Consider the following 18,473-nt stretch of genomic DNA (forward strand, 5'->3'; position numbering starts at 1 on the left):
CCACTCCTCTTGCCATTGTTGTCTGATCGTGTTTTTGATGTGAGGCTTGAGATCCTGATATGATATGTAGTCAGTGTCTGTAGTGTTTCGAAGGGCAGCTGTTGCAGCAAGCCTATCTGCTGCCTCGTTTCCTGGTATACAGCGGTGGCCTGGCACCCAACACAGTGTAATATTAAGTTCTAGTTTATGGGCAGACATAAGGGAGTTATAAAGGGAATTCAGGACTGGGTTCTTATTGTGCCACTTTCGAAAGGATAGGGACATTAAAACACTGAGGGAGTCTGTGTAGATGATCGATGTCTGTATTTTCTTTTCTATAATGTGTCTCACAGCTAGCAGGATTCCATGGCATTCAGCGGTAAATATACTTGTATGTCTGTTCAGTGTTTTTGAAAGTGAAAAGTGTGGTCCATGTGCTGCACAGGACACTTGAGCAGACTTCGAAGCATCGGTGTAATATTCATCACAAGTGTACTTCGCCTGAAGTAGCATGAAGTGTCGCTGTATGGCAAAAGGGGATGCATGTTTGCCCACTTCAAGGAACGACAGGTCACAATTAACAGCATGCATTTCCCAAGGGGCAATTAGGTCTTTTGGTGAAGTTGTATGAAGGCTGTTAATCGGAATGTCCAGTTGTTCAATATGCGTGGCAACTCTGACTGGATATGGCGGTGTTAGAGATGGTTTTCTTGAGAAGAGTGCTGTGCTAGTTTTGTCAAGCAGGAGGCGGCGACATGGATGGTTCAGTTGGCATAGTACCTTCATAGCATAAGTTACACAAGTAAATTCTCTCCTTCGTTGCAGTGACCATCGGTTCGCCTCGACATAAAGGCTAGCAATTGGGCTAGTTCGAAAAGCGCCCGTAGCGAGGCGAAGGCCGAGGTGGTGCACGGGATCGAGTAATTTTAGTGCAGAGGATGATGCTGACCCATAGACCATCGAGCCATAGTCTATGCGTGATAGAACTACACTATTCAGAAGGCTCAGAAGGCAGTCGCGATCTGTACCCCATGACCGGTGAGAGAGAATTTTTAGCAGATTCATTGCTTTGAGACACTTCAGTCGCAACTGTTTTATGTGGGCAATGAAGGAGAGTTTTTCGTCAACAACTATGCCAAGAAATTTATGTTCCTTTTTAAAGGCAAGGCTCTGACCATTCAGTGTAATGTTGGGGTCAGGTCTGACGCCACGCTGCTTAGAGAAAAGTACACAAACACTTTTTTCAGAGTTAAATTTAAACCCATTGTCATCAGCCCACCTGGACAGTTTGTTAACACCTAGCTGAATCTGTCTTTCGCAGATGGCCAAGTTGCAAGATTTGAAGCTTATCTGGATGTCATCAACATATACAGAGCAAGAAATGGTTTTTGGCAACACACTTTTTAAAGAGTTCATTTTGACTATGAAAAGTGTGCAACTGAGAACACCACCTTGAGGGACACCATTTTCCTGTATGTACTGCTTTGAGTATGCATTGCCAACACGAACTTTGAAGGCCCGCTCAGACAAGTAACTTCGAATTGTATTCAACATGTTCCCTGTGATGCCAAGAGAGAAGAGGTCGCGGATGATACCATAGCGCCAAGTGGTATCATATGCTTTTTCGAGATCGAAAAAGACACAATGCTGTTTATGTACAAAAGCATCCCTTGCATAAGACTCGAATGCAATGAGCTGATCAGCTGTTGACCGCCCAGCTCTAAAACCAGCTTGGTTTGGATTAAGAAGACCATTGTATTCAAGGAAATGTAGGAGGCGGCGATTTACCATTTTTTCAAAAAGCTTGCATAAGCAGCTGGTTAGAGCAATAGGCCGATAACTGGCAGCAAGAGTGGGTTCTTTTCCGGGTTTTAATATCGGGATAATGACCGCTTCCTTCCATGCTTTAGGAAAGCGTCCTGTGGACCATATTTTATTATACAGGCAAAGTAGGGTTTCAAGCGTGCCCGTATGCAGGTGTTTGAGCATTCCATATGTGACCCTGTCAGGACCTGGTGCCGAGTTCCCACATGTGCCAAGTGCAATCTCCAGCTCCTGCATGGTGAAAGGGCTATTAGATTATGTCTAGCAGCTTACCGGTATCGCTAAAGAGGAAAGTATATAACAATTGCATCTTGCCTGTACTCACCTATGGCGCTGAAACGTGGAGGCTAACCAAGAGAGTTCTACTTAAGTTGAGGACATCCCAGAGGGCTATGGAACGAAAAATGGTAGGGGTAACATTAAGAGATAGGACGCGTGCAGAGTGGGTCAGAGAAATAACTCAAGTTACCGACATTCTAGTAGACATTAAGAAGACGAAATGGACATGGGCAATACATGTAGTGCGAAGAGAGGATAACTGATGGTCGCTTAGGGTAACCAAATGGATTCCAAGGGAAGGAAAGCGTAGCAGGGGGCGGCAGAAAGTTAGGTGGGCGGATGAGATTAAGAAGTTCGCAGGGGTCAAGTGGATGCAGCTAGCACAGAACCGGGTTAAGTGGAGAAATATGGGAGAGGCCTTCGCCCTGCAGTGGGTATAGTGAGGCTGATGATGATGATGATGATTCAGTATTATAATAATTGCTATCCTACATACTCACAGCCTATATTTGCAAGATACCACATTAGGTGGAAAACCAACCAACACTGATATCAAGCCTAGCAATAATCAAACTGTGCGAACGTGTCTGCATGGTTTAGAAACAGTATGCGTAATTCATAATCCAATTATAGGGGTGGTGGTTAAAAGTATTTATTGAGTAAAAAGAGTGGAGGTTCATTCAAACGCCACGAAAAGGAGGGGTGGTCCTATTGCGTGCCCTCTTTTATTGGGTCCACAAGCTTAGCCATCCTGACCAAGGCTTTTTGGGCCTCAAGGTCTCAACAACCAAGCAGAAACGCCTACAGTTACTCCCGTGTAAGGTTAGGTGAATGAGAGAGCTCAGTTGCATTGCCAAGACACATTGTGTGGCAGGCATAAGTCGCCTCTCCACAGTGCTGGCACATGTCAGTGAGCAAGGAATTGGTGCGTTGAAGTACCGTCTCACAGAACATTGCACTGGTGGATAATCGCAACAAAGAGCCGCCATTGCCAGTCGCTTTGCCGGGGGTGGAAATTCGTAATGCCGGTCCTTAAACTAAGATGTAATACCTTCGAATTAAAAAACGCAGACGTCTTGAGGGTCCACGTTCTGAGGACCCAATACGAACGATCGGTGTGAAGGAGTTCTAGGGCCACCAGGTATTCATATTCGTTTCCTGCTAGGCATTGATGTCCCCAAGCACAACCTCTACTTCGGGGAGTGCGATCGGTATCTTCGATATAGTTCCTCAGTGTTCGGTGAGCTAGAGGAGCTTTCCAGCCAGCCCATAATAACAATATGCCCAAAACGAGTCTACGTGTTTCGATTTTGAATCGGAAGGAGCTAGAGCGATGGTTACCTCTCCAGCATTCGTAATGTTTGAGACCTTATAGACGACACGTTAGTTTCCATAGTGCGGGGCCATATCTTCAGCCCTAGCCTGACGGTGACCACCATAGTCTTCCTTATCCATCTCTGATGGCCCGACTCCAGAGTTTGAGCTTTCTTGCTTACTTCTGAATGTGAAAAGCGTGTTTGTTGTGAAGCCGGGCTACCAGGCGCCAATACATCTTCATTTGGGCTAGTAGTGTATTGCTCTGGGAGATGCACCGCTTAACCTCCTCCAGGTTTTATTCATTCCCATTACAAGAAGCATCATAGTGGAGGTGGAGAAGGATACTGTAGGGTAGGACTCCGAGGTCACCCTCCAATCTCAGAGGCAAACCTTGAACTGACATGGCTGACCAACACACTCTGGTAATATGGTCTCGTGATGTTACGCTGTCAGAACAGTCAGCTCCCTGTCTGTTCGCCTGCCTAAGGGTATCTCACAGAGTTATCATGACAACGCTTTGTAGCGACATCTGTGCTGAAATAGGTGAAAAAGCCGACGTGCAATGTTCTGAGGAACGGAAGCTTTAACGTAAGCTATCGCAGCAAAAAAGAGTATATACGTCAAGACCTCATTTATTATGATAATGGATGAACTAAGTTTCATATCTGATTGAAGGTATAAATTAGAATCGATGTGTAGCTGAATATCTCTTCTGAATTTTATTTGCTATCTCGTTATTACAAACGCAAACCCTGCTTAACGATACAAAATAAATTTTCAGAGTAGAGCAAGGCAGCATGAATGGTAGCCTCACTTGTATCTGCAATGGAAGACTTCCCTTGCCCTTCTAATGAATAGCCCAGAGCCACTTGCCGTAATAATATGTGTATTTGAGAAAACGTTGGCTGGCATTGCAGCCTTCAGACTTAGTTATATTGTTACAGTTAATTCAGTAGTCAACATGTTCCTTTAACGTGGCGCGACGAACCAGATGTCTGAAAATCACATATCGTGACATTTGCTCCCTGACGGAGACCGCAACTGTCGAAGTATATCTTTTTTTCATATGACAAGCTCCTCTGAGGAGACTTTCCTTTATAGGTTTAGTCATTGCGAAGTAAAGCGTGATTGGTAAATTGTTTCTATTAAAAAGTAATATTTATAAGCGGAAAAAGACATTTAACATGGCGCTGGTTCGTGCCAAGTGGGCAAAGGACACGAACAAAATTTGGGCCTTCATTCTAGTATAAGCACCAATTGCACAAGCCATTTATATTGAAAGTTACGCCGGTTAGGGACGTCTCAGTGCAAGCGCATTCTAGAAGCTGGCATGCGAACTTTTCATAAGCTTTCCCTTTTTCCGCTCAACATGCCTTCGTATAGCCCTAATTCGCCGCGTGAGAACCCTAGTCTGATTTTATGACGCGACCCACTCAGGTGGTTATAATGACTTTAGGGAGCAAAATGATTGATGTCAATGTGTTCTCCGCTGCCAGCGCTTGATGATTAAATATTTGGAGTTCCATTGTGTGTAAAGACAAAAAAAAAGATTTTCGGCCCACGCCCTAGCATTCTTCGACTCTTTCTTTACTACTTCTACCTTAAGAAGAGAGCTACTCTTTGCGCAGGGAACTGCCAGCAGTGCATGAAACCGGAGCAGCACATGAACCGATACAAATGTCCTGGCGTTGTAAAAACCTTTGTTCGTCAACCTGAATAAATGTATTTTTATATAAAACCCTAAAATAACATAAAATTGTCGGCAAGCAAGCCGGCCTCATTCCGAAAGAAAATTACGCCGTTTGTCATAATTGCAAATTTTAACAGCGATAAACAGGTTATTATGTAGTGCGGTATAAATCACTGCCAAACCTGTAGCAACATCCAAGGAACTTTTAGTAGCAAAAGGGTCGAAAATGGCTCACTTATTTAGGTACTTCAGCAGGAACAGACTATTGTGGTGATTCCAGTTGCGTTTTTCGCTATTTTCCTGAATGGAGCATCAGTTTTATGGGTTGCGTAAACCACGGTTCCCTCACGACGTATTGCCGCCTCGGACCGAAGCACACTTGCAGAAGATTAAAGGGAGGCCAAAGAAAGCATGGGGAGACCCTAAATCATAGGGTGTCCCACAATCTCAGATAGGGCCACCAATAAATACGGCGTCCGTTGGACATTTCGGCGAAAAACAAATTGGCTTAGATGTGTCCCGATGTCAGCAGTGGCGGCTCAGAGGTGAGGCTGCGGAATAAAGCAAAGCAATCCGTATGTGCAGTTTACCACAGGTGTAGTTTGCTAAACCCCCTAAAATGTGGAAAAATATTTGTCGTTCAAACTGGGCGCTGTGTGTACCAACGGCCCAGGGAATATGAGCGCTCACTTGGTAATGCGCTAGACTCATGCGAGAATCTACTCGCCAACAGCCGCTCTTGCAAAGATGACAAAGATGAGCACTGTGAGCCACGACATGACAATATCGAAATTCTGATGATATCAAAATAAATGTAAGATGTGTCTGCTTCATTAAAATTGGACGAGTCAGAACCCGCCCTGTGTATTTCTTCCTGTGTCCGTGTCATTTATGTAGCGGTAACTTGTTACGTAACTATCATTTACCAACTAACCCAGCACTGAGTTTTGTTAAAGGAATATTCTTGCCTACCCCCAAGAAGAAAATCGTTAAATATTCTTTAACAAAATTTGTTAAGTGCCTGGTGCCAATGGGTCATGAAGGCGTGGTCAAAACGAGGGCACATCAGTTTTTTAAATCACGAAAAACGCATTTCGAAAGATTAACAATGCCCCGAATTACGAAGCTTTTTATAATAATAATGATAATAATATGTATTAATATTGTCACGGTGTTGGCGACTGGGGCTAGGTTAACAGAGCCGGTACAGGTAGAATTACACGGTCCAAGGTTTAGGTACGTCCTGCGAGTCCAGAGCCGTGTCACTTCAACGTCGTCTATCACTCCGAGCGCCCCCTGGCATTCCTCCCTCCTTAAGCGTAACGCACACAGTTACACGTGCACACAAGCGTACAAAAGTAACCTCCCCCCCTCAAAAAAAAAATAGTTTGTAGATGTAGTTTGTCAGTCACCGTGCAAAGTACGGCTTCAATCGCAAGACATGAACTGTCTCTGGACGAGGTAGCCGACGGCCTGTGTGCTCTGATCCATCCGGGAGCACCTCGTAATTGACTTTACTGATGCGTCGCACGATTTTATACGGTCCTAAGTAGCGGCAAATTAGCTTGTCTGAAAGGCCGCGGCGTCGAACAGGAGTCCACACCCACACCTGGTCCCCGGTGTTGTAGGAAGCTTGTCTGTGGCGGAGGTTGTACCGGCGTGAATCCCTGTCCTGTTGCTGGGTGATGTGGACGCGTGCTAGTTGGCGTGCTTGCTCAGCATCTTGGACAAACTGCTCGGCGTCAGAACAAAGTTCGGTATCTGTTTGGTAAGGGAGCATTGCGTCCAGCATCGTCCGAACCTCCCTGCCGTAAACGAGGCGAAACGGCGTGAAACGTGTAGTCTCTTGGACTGCCGCATTGTATGCGAACGTCACATATGGTACGATCGCATCCCAAGTCTTGTGCTGGGCGTCGACGTACATCGCCAGCATATCCGCGATGGTCTTATTAAGCCTTTCCGTCAGCCCATTGGTCTGCGGATGGTAAGCAGTAGCTTTTCGATGCGCCGTACCACTGAGATGAAAGACTTCGGCCATCATTTTTGAAGTAAAGGCAGTCCCTCTATCAGTAATAATACAGGTAGGAGCACCGTGCCGTAGTATGATCTGGTGTACAAAGAAATGGGCCACTTCAGACGCTGTACCACTAGGTAATGCTTTGGTCTCGGCATAGCGAGTCAGATAGTCTGTGGCGATGATTATCCAACGGTTGCCACCAGAGGACCGAGGGAAAGGACCGAGAAGGTCCATGCCGACTTGATCAAATGGTGCTCGTGGTGGTATTATGGGCATGAGGAGGCCCGCAGGCTTTGATTGCGGAACCTTCCGACGCTGACATTGCCGACAGCTCTTGACATAGCGCTTAACAACAGTGGCAAGGTTGGGCCAGTAGAATGTCTGTCGTATCCTAGCAAGTGTGCGAGAATAGCCCAAGTGGCCAGATGTTGCTTCATCGTGGCACGCGGAAAGGATTTCCTCTCTCAGAGCTATGGGTACCACGAGGGGGTAGGTTCTTGACTCGGATCTAGAGTTCTGCTTATAAAGCACACCACCTCTCAGGCAGAAAGTTGAGAGGCTCCGAGAAAAGCACTTAGGTATGGTGGCTGGCTGACCTTCTAAATAATCAATCAGTGCTCGTAAATCTGGATCTGCACGCTGCTGATGTGACATATCTGAAGCATCAGCAGCTCCGAGGAAACTGCCAGCGTCATCCGTGTCTCGTGGAGCGAGCTCGACAGGCGCGCGGGAGAGCGTGTCAGCATCTCTTCATGCTTATGTCCGGACTTATAAACAATAGTGAGATCGAACTACTGTAGGCGAAGGCTCCATCGCGCCAGGCGGCCGCATGGGTCACGCAGGTTGGCCAGCCAACACAAAGATCGGTGGTCAGTGACAACTTTAAATGGGCGACGATAAAGGTAGGGGCGAAATTTCGCAGCAGCCCAAATAATGGCGAGGCACTCCTTTTCAGTAGTTGAATAGTTCGTCTCGGCGCGGGATAAAGTACGGCTGGCATAGGCGATGACTCGTTCAACACCCTCTTGACGTTGCACGAGAACCGCCCCAAGGCCAATGTTACTGGCGTCGGTGTGTATTTCTGTCTCCCCCTGCTCATCGAAATGGGCTAGAACAGGCGGCGATTGGAGACGGAGACGCAGCTCGGCAAAAGCAGCTTCTTGTTCGTGAGTACAAACAAAAGGGGTGTCTCCCCGGGTGAGCTGAGTCAGCGGTTCAGCGAGATCAGCGAAGTTATCGATAAAACGCCGGTATTAACTGCACAAGCCGAGAAATCGGCGAACAGCTTTCTTGTCACGTGGAATCGGAAATTCCGCAACAGCAGCAATCTTGTCAGGGTCGGGCTTCACGCCGGCGGCGCTGACGACTTGGCCGAGAAATTTAAGCTCTCGGTAGCCAAAGTGGCATTTCTGTGGCTTAAGTGTCAAGTTAGTGGATCGAAGGGCTTCGAGTACTGACCGCAGGCGCTGAAGATGTTGTGCAAATGATTCTGCGAAGACCACCACATCATCTAGGTAGACTAGACAACACTGCCATTTAAGGCCGGCGAGGACAGTGTCCATCATCCGCTCAAATGTGGCCGGCGCGGAACACAGGCCGGAAGGTAGAACTTTAAATTCGTAAAGGCCGTCGGGTGTGACGAAGGCCGTCTTCTCACGATCTCGCTCACTGACCTCAATCTGCCAGCAGCCACTTTTTAGATCGATGGACGAAAAATACTTTGCACGCCGAAGGCGGTCGAGAGAGTCGTCAATCCGCGGCAAGGGGTAGGCATCCTTCTTGGTTACGGCGTTCAGTTTGCGGTAATCGACGCAAAAACGTAACGTGCCGTCTTTCTTTTTAACTAGAACGACCGGGGAGGACCACGGGTTATTGGAAGGCTGGATAACCTCATCTTCGAGCATTTCCTTAACTTGTGACCTAATAACTTCGCGCTCGGTCGAAGAGACGCGGTAGGGGGGCTGGCGGATTTGGCGCACATTATCGAACGTCACGATCTGGTGCTTGGCGATGGGAGTTTGATTCACTTTTGACGACGATGCAAAACACTCTTTGAATTCGAGTAACAATGAAAACAGCTGGTCGCGCTGGCTGACCGATAGCTCTGAGCTGACATCGAGATTGTCGAGGGATGTGGGCGGTGGCACGGTTTCTGCGGGCAAGCACTCGGAGGCATCAGAGATGCGTTCGGCGAAAGCTACGGAAGTGTCACGAAAAAGGTGCCGATACTCGTGCGAAAAATTTGTAACAAGTACCTTGGACTGACCACGGTGAAGATGTATCAAACTGCGGGCCACGCAGACTCCTTGTGTCAACAGTAACGATACGTTAGTTTCGGCTATTGCGTCACCATCGTTAAGGGCATTGCATTTGACATTAACGAAGGTGCTGGTTCGGGGTGGCAGAGTGACACTGTCCTCATAAACTCGAAGCACATTGAGTGGTCGCTTTGCACCGCTGAGGGCCACTGCTTTCTCAGTAGAAAACGAGACCTTAGAATTTCGGAGGTCAATAATTGCGCCATATTCACGAAGAAAATCTACGCCCAGAATCAGGTCACGCGGACAGCTTTTCAGAACAAGGCAGCTTACCACAAATGTTGATTCTTGAATTTGAACTCTGGTCGTGCACATGCCCAGATGAGTAATCAGATGACCACCCGCGGTGCGAACGTTTGTGCCAGCCCACGGAGTCAAAACCTTCTTGAGAACAGCGGCAAACTGGCTGCTCAGAATAGAATAATCGGCGCCAGTATCCAACAGAGCTCGAACATGGCGACCGTCCAGTACTACGGGTATGTCCAACGAAATCTGCTCGCGAATGTCAGGCTTCTGCGTCTTTGAGTGGTCTGCGTCGGTGTACGCGGTCTGCTTCACCTGCAATTCGTCGTCGTTGCAGGTGCGTTGTTGCAGCGTCCATTCCACAGGCAGCTCGTCGTCGTTGCGGGTGCGTTGTTGCGTCATGTGCCCCACCGGCAATTCGTCGTCGTTGCGGGTGCGCGGTTGCGTCGTTTGTTCCACCGGCAATTCGTCGTCGTTGCGGGTGCGTCGTTTCGTCGTCGGTTCTACCGGCAATTCGTCGTGGTTGCAGGTGCGTCGTGGTGGCGTCGAGGTGGCGTTATGATCGGTAACCACGGACTTTTCCAATGTCGATCCGTAGTCTTTCCGTGTCCGCATCAATGGGGGGTCTCCCGCGCCGCGATGTCCAGCGAGCCTACCCCCGAAGGTCGCTGGTTTCAGTTTTCCCTCTGGGGACTGGACGAGCGGCCCTGCGCTGCCCATGAGGAACTCGTAGCAGATGGCGACGGGCGAGACCTGGGTGACGGTGATCTAGATGGTCGCAGACGAGACGGAACGATCCGGCGCTGATCATTGACGAAATCTTCAACGGCTCGAGGCCGTTCGCCGTAGCGAGGCCGCGGAGAATCAGCGGAAAACCCTTCGAGACCTAGTCGACGGTAGGGACAGCGCCGATAGACATGACCCGGTTCGCCGCAGTGAAAGCATAACGGCCGTCGGTCGGGGGTACGCCACTCGTCTGCTTTCCGTGTAGGCGGTCGAGAATCTGTGACGTACTGGATCACGGGGGCTGCTGTTTTCGGCCCAGCTACGTTCGGAGGAATCAGGGACGGCGACGAGGGCGGAGAGTATTGCAGCATTTGGGAGTATGTAGGGAGGTGACACTCTGGTGGTGTAAGAGGAGGAGTAGGGCCAGGTTCACCGATTAGAAATGGAGGCCGGAGCGCTTGCTGCACCTCGTCGCGGACAACGCTGGCGATGGAGGAAGGAGCTGGTTGAGGTGTGCCATACATCAGTCGGAGTTCGTCGCGCACAACGGAACGTATGAGCTCCCGTAGCGCCGATGTGTCCATGCTATGCGATGGGAACTCAGCAGAGACGGAGGCGGCGTGGATGGTGGGATCCCGCGCCGAAGCTCGCTGCTGAAGCACTTTTTCTATAGTGGATGTTTCCGCAAAGAATTCTGCAACAGTTTTCGGCGGGCTGCGCACCAGGCCAGCGAAAAGCTGCTCTTTGACGCCACGCATGAGGTAGCGCAGCTTTTTGTCCTCGGACATCGTAGGATCCGCACGCTTAAACAGGCGCGTCATGTCTTCGATATACGCCGCGACGGTTTCGTTAGGCATTCGGATCCGACTGTGTAGAGCGCGTTCGGCCCGTTCGAGGCGATCTGAGCTTCCGTAAGTTGCCGCAAGATGACGTTTGAACTCACTCCAAGACGACAGCTGCTCTTCATGGTTCTCGAACCACGTCCGAGCGCCATCCTCGAGGCTGAAATATACATTTCGAAGCCGTGCGGCGTCATCCCAGAGGTTGAATGTAGCTACCCTTTCGTAGTGCTGCAACCAGTCGTCGACGTCTTCATGGGTGTCCCCGTGAAAGGTCTTTGGGACGCGGGGGTTTTGCAACGTCACGTAGGTGGGGGTCGCGCCAGGCATTGCGACGACGTCGTGGCTACTGGTAGTCATGCCCGAGGGGGAAAATTCAGGTGGTAGGCCTCGTTGCCTGCGGCTAGTGCGGTGAACGGGCGTTTCCACGAATATATGACCAGCACTCCTGCTTAGCGTAGGGGTACGGGACATCAGACCTGACCTCCACCACATCTGTCACGGTGTTGGCGACTGGGGCTAGGTTAACAGAGCCGGTACAGGTAGAATTACACGGTCCAAGGTTTAGGTACGTCCTGCGAGTCCGGAGCCGATTCACTTCAACGTCGTCTTTCACTCCGAGCGCCCCCTGGCAATATTATTATTGTTGTTACGTAATCACGGGAAGGGAAAGACGCTGTATGTTTCTGTATTGGAATGCGCTGTAATGGAATGAAGAAAGGTGGGAATGAAAGTGGAAAGAAAAAAAGGGGCCGTAGTGGAGGGCAACAGTAATTTCGACCACCTGGGGATCTTTAACCTGCGCTGACATCACCCTAGACACGGGCGCCTCTTCGTTTTACCTCCATCGAAAAGCAGCCGCATCAAATCAAAATTGGGAGCTCAAAGGGCTCAGGTTGCGTTGGTTGATTGGCTGCACAAGTTTTATTTTCATCGGAAATGGACGTCTTCTTCCCTGCGGGAGTCGTGCGCCTGCGGAGTAGAGGCTCGCAGGTGTACATTTGGCTTGTTGCGGCCTCTTCTGCCAGATGGACGGCACGACGTTGGATAGCAGGATCCGCGCTTCGCAGCAGGGCATCCCAGGCTTCTCTACATTTATATTTTGTCCTGTCCCTAGGGATTGTGGGCGCTCCCAAATTATGTGGTGGAGAGTCCCTCGCACCCCACAGTGTTAATTTTGCACAGATTATTGTCCCTAAGATCTGGTAGCGCGTGAGACACCCAGACAAGGTTCATGAAGGTATGAGTTTGTAGCCGCCTCCACGCGATAGCTCCTCTATTATTTAGCTAATATCTGGGCGGGGTACCAGTCTACGTCCCAGATCATAAGGGTCGATGATTTCCCCGTACTTTTGCAGACGCCCGTCGTATTCCCAGTGTTCGTGGGGCTCGACGGCTACCCGGAAGTAGAGAGCTCGGGCTAGCTTGTGAGCCGCCTCGTTACCAGGGATGACAGCATGAGCGGGTGTCCAAATTAACTGAATATTCCTATTCAGTGTTCTTCGGGTGAGGATTTTGGCTGCCTCCGGCGATATCCTCCTCTTCCCGAAATTTTGGATGGCAGTTTTGCTGTCGCTAATTATGAAGTTGGCCTCCGCTCCTGGTCTACACATGACGTCCACTAATGACGCATCGCAATGTCGGCGGCACCTACTTTGAACTGTCTGTGGTGCTGTGCCTCTTCATACGAGATATTTCCCTTCGCGTGCCACAAACAAGTATAAGTGCCTTCCCTGCGTGCGCCTGGGCGATGTTTCTGAGAGCGACAGAAGAAAATTAGGTGCATGACTGGGCGCGATTGAGTACGCAGTTTACATTTCGCGTTGCACATACCATGGCACATCAGAGAGAAATGACGCGTATGGACGCTGAGCACTCAAAACTCAAGGTGTCGACTACGTGAAGAAAACAATGCGCCGGGTTTTCACGCGCTGATTGTGCTTAAAAAATTCGTTTTTCGTCGACTCAAAAATTTTGGAATCATCTTGTTGATACTTTAATCAGCCGTACTGTGCTAACTAGAGAGCTAATTATAGAATTCTAGTTCATTAGTTGGTAACTGCGTTTTCCAGAAGGTTGTGTCGGCGGACACCGAGTTTGCTTTTTAGACATTTTTGCGATTGTGAACACTTTATTTTCTACAATTTCAGAAAGTGTATCTCGGTCCTTTAGTTTTGAATTGTTAGTGCGAAATTTATTTATGTTAATCAAACGCAATAAACAAATTGTTTATTGTGTTCAATTGCGATAAATAAATTTCAATATTCACTTTTCTAAAAAAACATTCTCCATCAGACTTTTTTCTCTTTTTTTGCGCAAGCCTGCCAGAAGGCATATTTTTAAAACCCGTGTAAATTATTGTACGTAAGGTACCGGAGAAGGCGCCTGCTCTTATTGTTGTCGGTGAGCTATTTTGAGAAGTCCTCTTCCCTTGTTTTGGTATGTCCGACTTCCTGCAGAATCTTTATCCTTGATGCCCTTATCCCTGCATAATTCGACAGCAGGTGGCGAACGTACACTTCTACGGCTGGTTTGGAACACTTCGGGCATGTGGTGGGTTTGATGTCTTCTTCAGATTCCCATCGGTATATTACCGACGTGGTAAGGGCTGCCTCAGCTCTTATCCTTCTAAGGGAAACCTCCTCCAATCTAGTTAAGTTAGGAGGGAGAGGGAACGTACACGGGGGAATGAGAGCACGTGTACTCTAGAGAGGAAATTTCCTCTCTACAGCACGCTGTGCTCTAGAGAGGAAATAAGTATAAGCAACTGATGGAGAATTCTTGACAATAGGGATAGCGCCAAGAATTCTCCATGAGTTGCTTATACTTATTTCCTCTTTAGGGCACAGCTCCGAATTAGTCAAAGCATAGTCATTAACCGGCAAGCCGATGAGGCGTTTTTCCTATAGTAAATTCTTCAGTCTCGCAAGCCTTCAGCTTTGCAAACAACTAATGATTTGTGACAACATATAATGTTCATTCTCATCTTTTATCATCTGCTTCGCTCTTAATTATAAATGCATTCTAAGTAACTGCATAATCACGTGCTTAAGTGCGTTATGGCACAATATGTTGCTTGCTGCTAATCTGTTAACCAAATGAAGGAATATTTGCGACATTTGCGAACGTTTTCCAATCATTTATCAAATGGTCTTAAATTTGACTACGCGTTTTACTGGCCATATTGCATTGCTTGGAACTCATCGTTACGCATTGTCCAGCTGTCTAGCCGTTTCAAGCTCGCTGATCAGCTGGCAGTGCTGTTGAAATTTTAAGAAGCCCGCGTTCTCGATCCATAAATGAGGCTGGCCTTTATCTAGACCGGCCGCGAATGCCGCAACGTCAATGCTAGTGGTGCTGCCTGGCCAACACATATTGCAGTGACGCTCGCTACGGCGCCGCCAGGGGCAGAGTGGAGCCCCCTTCGGACCACTCTGGACAAGTATGTTAAACTACGTACCTTGCAATATGCGTTCAGGCTTAAGTACCCCAGTTGGTCAAAATTTCCCGGATCGCTTGAGCTACAGCGTCCCTCATAACCAAAGTAAGGATGAGACATAAAATCCTTTAAACCATACAGCCATTATAAACTGCAACGGGAAAGCCAAGGATCTAGTTACTTCCTTGGCGCAAAGAATATTCCCTCCGTTAATTTTGCTTCGCAGTAGGCGAATCTACCGGGAAGTTCAGTGAAAAATATCGAAACCCCTGAACATAAGTGGTTCTGAACAGAAAGCAATTATTTCCAGAGACAAACGCTCGGACTTTGGGATACAATGCGGGCATGGCGGGAGGTTCCAGAGAAGAAATCGAAAATGATTGAGCTGTCGCGTTCCATTATTTTCCTAGAAGAATAGACGAAAAAAGAGAAATATAGGGCTAAAGTCGCTATAAACCAACTAACTATATTGCTAAAAAATAGGAGTATAGTGCTAAAAGATTTCATTCAGTAGCAGCATCAACTATTTTTTTTCTGCGTTTTAATTGTATATACAAAATATTTCTAATCGCACATAGTATAGAATACGGGCCCTTCCTAATAACCACCTATGCCCCCCCCCCCCCCCCCCCTCTTCAACAATAAAGAAACTTCCAAGCCATTACACACTACTAAACGTACACACAGCAACGCTGGTGGCGGCCAGGGCAATACCAGTGGCTATTGAGCCGTCCACGACATCTGCCAGGCGTCGTGCAGTGGTCCCTCCCATAGCAGCACAAAGCCTCTTGCCAGTACGTAAGCAGCACCACTTTGTGGCGGTATCGGCAAGAACCGCCGGGACTCAAATAGCCCCGACAACTGCCTGGCGTTTGCGCAGTATCCTCCCATAGAACGGCAGCTTCTGCTTCCATCTGCACGGTGTTAAAATGCGGAAGTGAGCGCAAGCACAATGTTTTTCTCATTTTCTGAAGAAAGTGTAAAATTATTTGCAGAAATGTGTTTCAAGTTTTATTATGAATGCAAACAAATTTCAAAAGGTGCTTAAGCTTCGGCCTAAGAGTAGACACCAAAAACATTTATAGGTTCATTTCTAATGTTTGTAGCTAGGCATACTGCCTTCGCCTCAAGCACCTAGTTGCCTCATAACGAGCCTTGTTCTCTGCCAGAAATCTCGCCATCCTCGGTATGGAGTCCTACTGGCAGTCAAGCACCCCAATTACAAGAACACATTTTCAATGATGCTCATAAACTACTGCACGCATCTGCAAAATTTCAGATGGCGCTGCCACACTGAGACAAAACACAAGTTCCATCACTAGTGTTCAAACTTAGCGACACACGTGCGAGGTTATTCACCTACAACACGCTTGCTTCACTCAATAACCACCGTTTCATAGACCACTATTCAACAAGTCAGCCAGTAAATATATCAACCAGTGATCACTCAATGAACCTACAGTACAACTATCATATGCACTTTACAAAAGACTTCGATCATATTTGCAGCATGTTTTTCTACTCTACACGCCATCTATCTAGGCAGACATATAAGGTCAGCTCCAGTGGCTGTCGTCGTGGAGGGAGTCCACGCAACACAAATGTGTTCCCTGGCAGAATTTGTACTCGTCTTTGAAAGCTCACTCTCCCACTCGGGTACAGATTCACCTTTTCGATTTAACGAGATTAGTATAATTCGTGGTATACTAAAACACTAAAGCTAACAGGCACACACCACATTTAAAGGTCTATTATAACGTCATTAGTTCAGCGACATGAAATAGCACTCACTGGACAAGGCTAGAGAGGTGGGTGGGAGCCTCAGTTTGCAAGCCAAGTCAACGTTTTGACAAGTTGACTTCTTCGTCTGGGCAGCGCGATCATAACATGCACGGGTCCTAAACACGCTTTTACTTCAGAAGAAGAAATACTAGGTAGGGGGAGGGAGGAGGGATGGGGGAAGAAGAAAGTAGGTCAAGAATTGCAAAAATGTTTCTTCGCTATGGTATTTAGCAGCCTGGAACCGGTGAGCCTGTGGACAGAAAATTAAATGAAAAAACGGGCAAGCAGCAGGAAAAGCATTAATGCGGGGTGGGTAAGTAAGCTTCTAAGGCAGGTTCAATGCTGCAACACCTTTCTTGAAGGGCGACAGGCATTCTAAAGGTTTCTGATAAGGAATACATCAGCAGCGAACAGTTTCTCAAAAACTTTCCAAAGCGAGGGGAGAATTACAAAGAAACAGGATAACAACAGATCAAGAGATCCACACCGCTCACATCGTGAAAAAAAAAAAGTTCAAGGGCCAACCATTGTAGGAAGGGAACTTATTTGGACAAACACGTGCAGCATAGGCTATTGCGGATAAGGGATAGAGCGTACTTGGACTGTTCAAAAACTACAAGTAATGCTATACGGTATTGTCTTCCGCACTATAAATGGTGCACAGATGTTGGCGATCTTAACGCTCGCTTTGAGATATTGTTACGTGGAAACTCGATGTAGTTTAAAGTATATTTACAAGCACAGTTTAAACTGCCATAGCAGCGAGAGGCAACATGAAACGAGTCCCACTTCGTCGTCATCACCTTGTCCCCTTCCGCGAGACAAGAGAAGGACACACTTTTTCCTCGTCATCGCGTAACAATATTACTTCCTTGTTATTGCGAAAAATTTGTGCAGTAGAAGCATCAATGACTAGAAGCACACACACCTATATCAACATTATAATACAGGTGCTCCTCTGAGAGGAGAGAGGCAGTGAGAATTATAAAGTTTCATTTTTTTTGCTTCTCGGGAAGCGAAGTCACAAGGTTAAGCGTAGCTGCCACGAAAATAACAGCCTGCAGCTGCAAAGGAACGCTGACATCCATTACGATGACAAAAAGAACGAAACGGAGGCTCCAAGGGAGACAAATCCGCGCATTAGAAAATAACAGCCTGCAGCTGCAAAGGAACGCTGACATCCATTACGATGACAAAAAGAACGAAACGGAGGCTCCAAGGTGACAAATCCGCGCATTACAATTAACTGATTTTAGCAACAACAAAGCCTTCGTCTTTTTTTTTTGGGGGGGGGGGGGGGGGGAGGAGGAATCAGTGTTGGGTAAAGATATTTACGTCGATTTCGGGGTAGCTATGTAATAATGATCATCCACTAAGCAATGGGGCAAGCCCGCCAGCTTAGCTCTTCAGTGATTTTATGTTGCTCCTTGAGTTCTATTTTGAGGCAAGACTGGCCGCGTGCATTGTTTGAAACAAGACAGGTAAATTCCTCATATTCAAAATGCGGCAAAATAGGGCTGTGCCCCTGGGGTCCCTTTATGTTTCACTGGAGCGTTTCAGGGCGTCCTGCTGCCTTCACACTGGTAGTAAGATAAAGGCTACCCACACTTAGACACCTATCCAGTTCAATATGTTATGCGCTCGGTGGCTGCGGCACCTATCGGTTCATAGAGTGTTTTCTGAGGAGCAACTCAAAATTCAAGGCGCTTCCTTTTAGAGGGTTAGAAAAATTCACTTTTGAGGTAGCTAGCGTCTTCTACCTGCATTGCAAGACACCTATGACGTACAAAAGCTGAGATTGTGGGGAAACATCAAAACACAACTGTTGTTCTCCTAACTTGATTTAAACAGGAAAATAGCATACGCTCGAAAAAATTACCTTTTAAAAATGAGCCGCTGTAAGATAAAACAGACATCGGTGCTCATCCCACAACTGTTAGTAATTTTTGCTGCGGCTAACTTCAGTTTCTATACGCAGCAATCATGTGGCTGCGAGCCTGTCATATATGAACGAAAGGTT

The 18,473-nt window shown here is 47.5% G+C and overlaps 1 long non-coding RNA gene across 1 annotated transcript; it reads right to left on the minus strand.

Annotated features, from left to right (window-relative positions):
• Positions 1–1,632: 1,632 nt before the first annotated feature.
• On the minus strand, positions 1,633–15,366 carry LOC146193317 (uncharacterized). The gene is made up of 3 exons (XR_014706821.1): positions 15,353–15,366; positions 2,129–2,193; positions 1,633–2,034 (listed from the first exon to the last, which is right to left on the minus strand). It is a non-coding gene; the product is annotated as an uncharacterized LOC146193317 (long non-coding RNA).
• Between the last annotated feature and the right edge of the window lie 3,107 nt (positions 15,367–18,473).

The sequence above is a fragment of the Amblyomma maculatum genome, chromosome 4 (assembly GCF_055883805.1).
Source record: "Amblyomma maculatum isolate TAMU_Amacu chromosome 4, ASM5588380v1, whole genome shotgun sequence".
NCBI lineage: Eukaryota > Metazoa > Arthropoda > Arachnida > Ixodida > Ixodidae > Amblyomma > Amblyomma maculatum.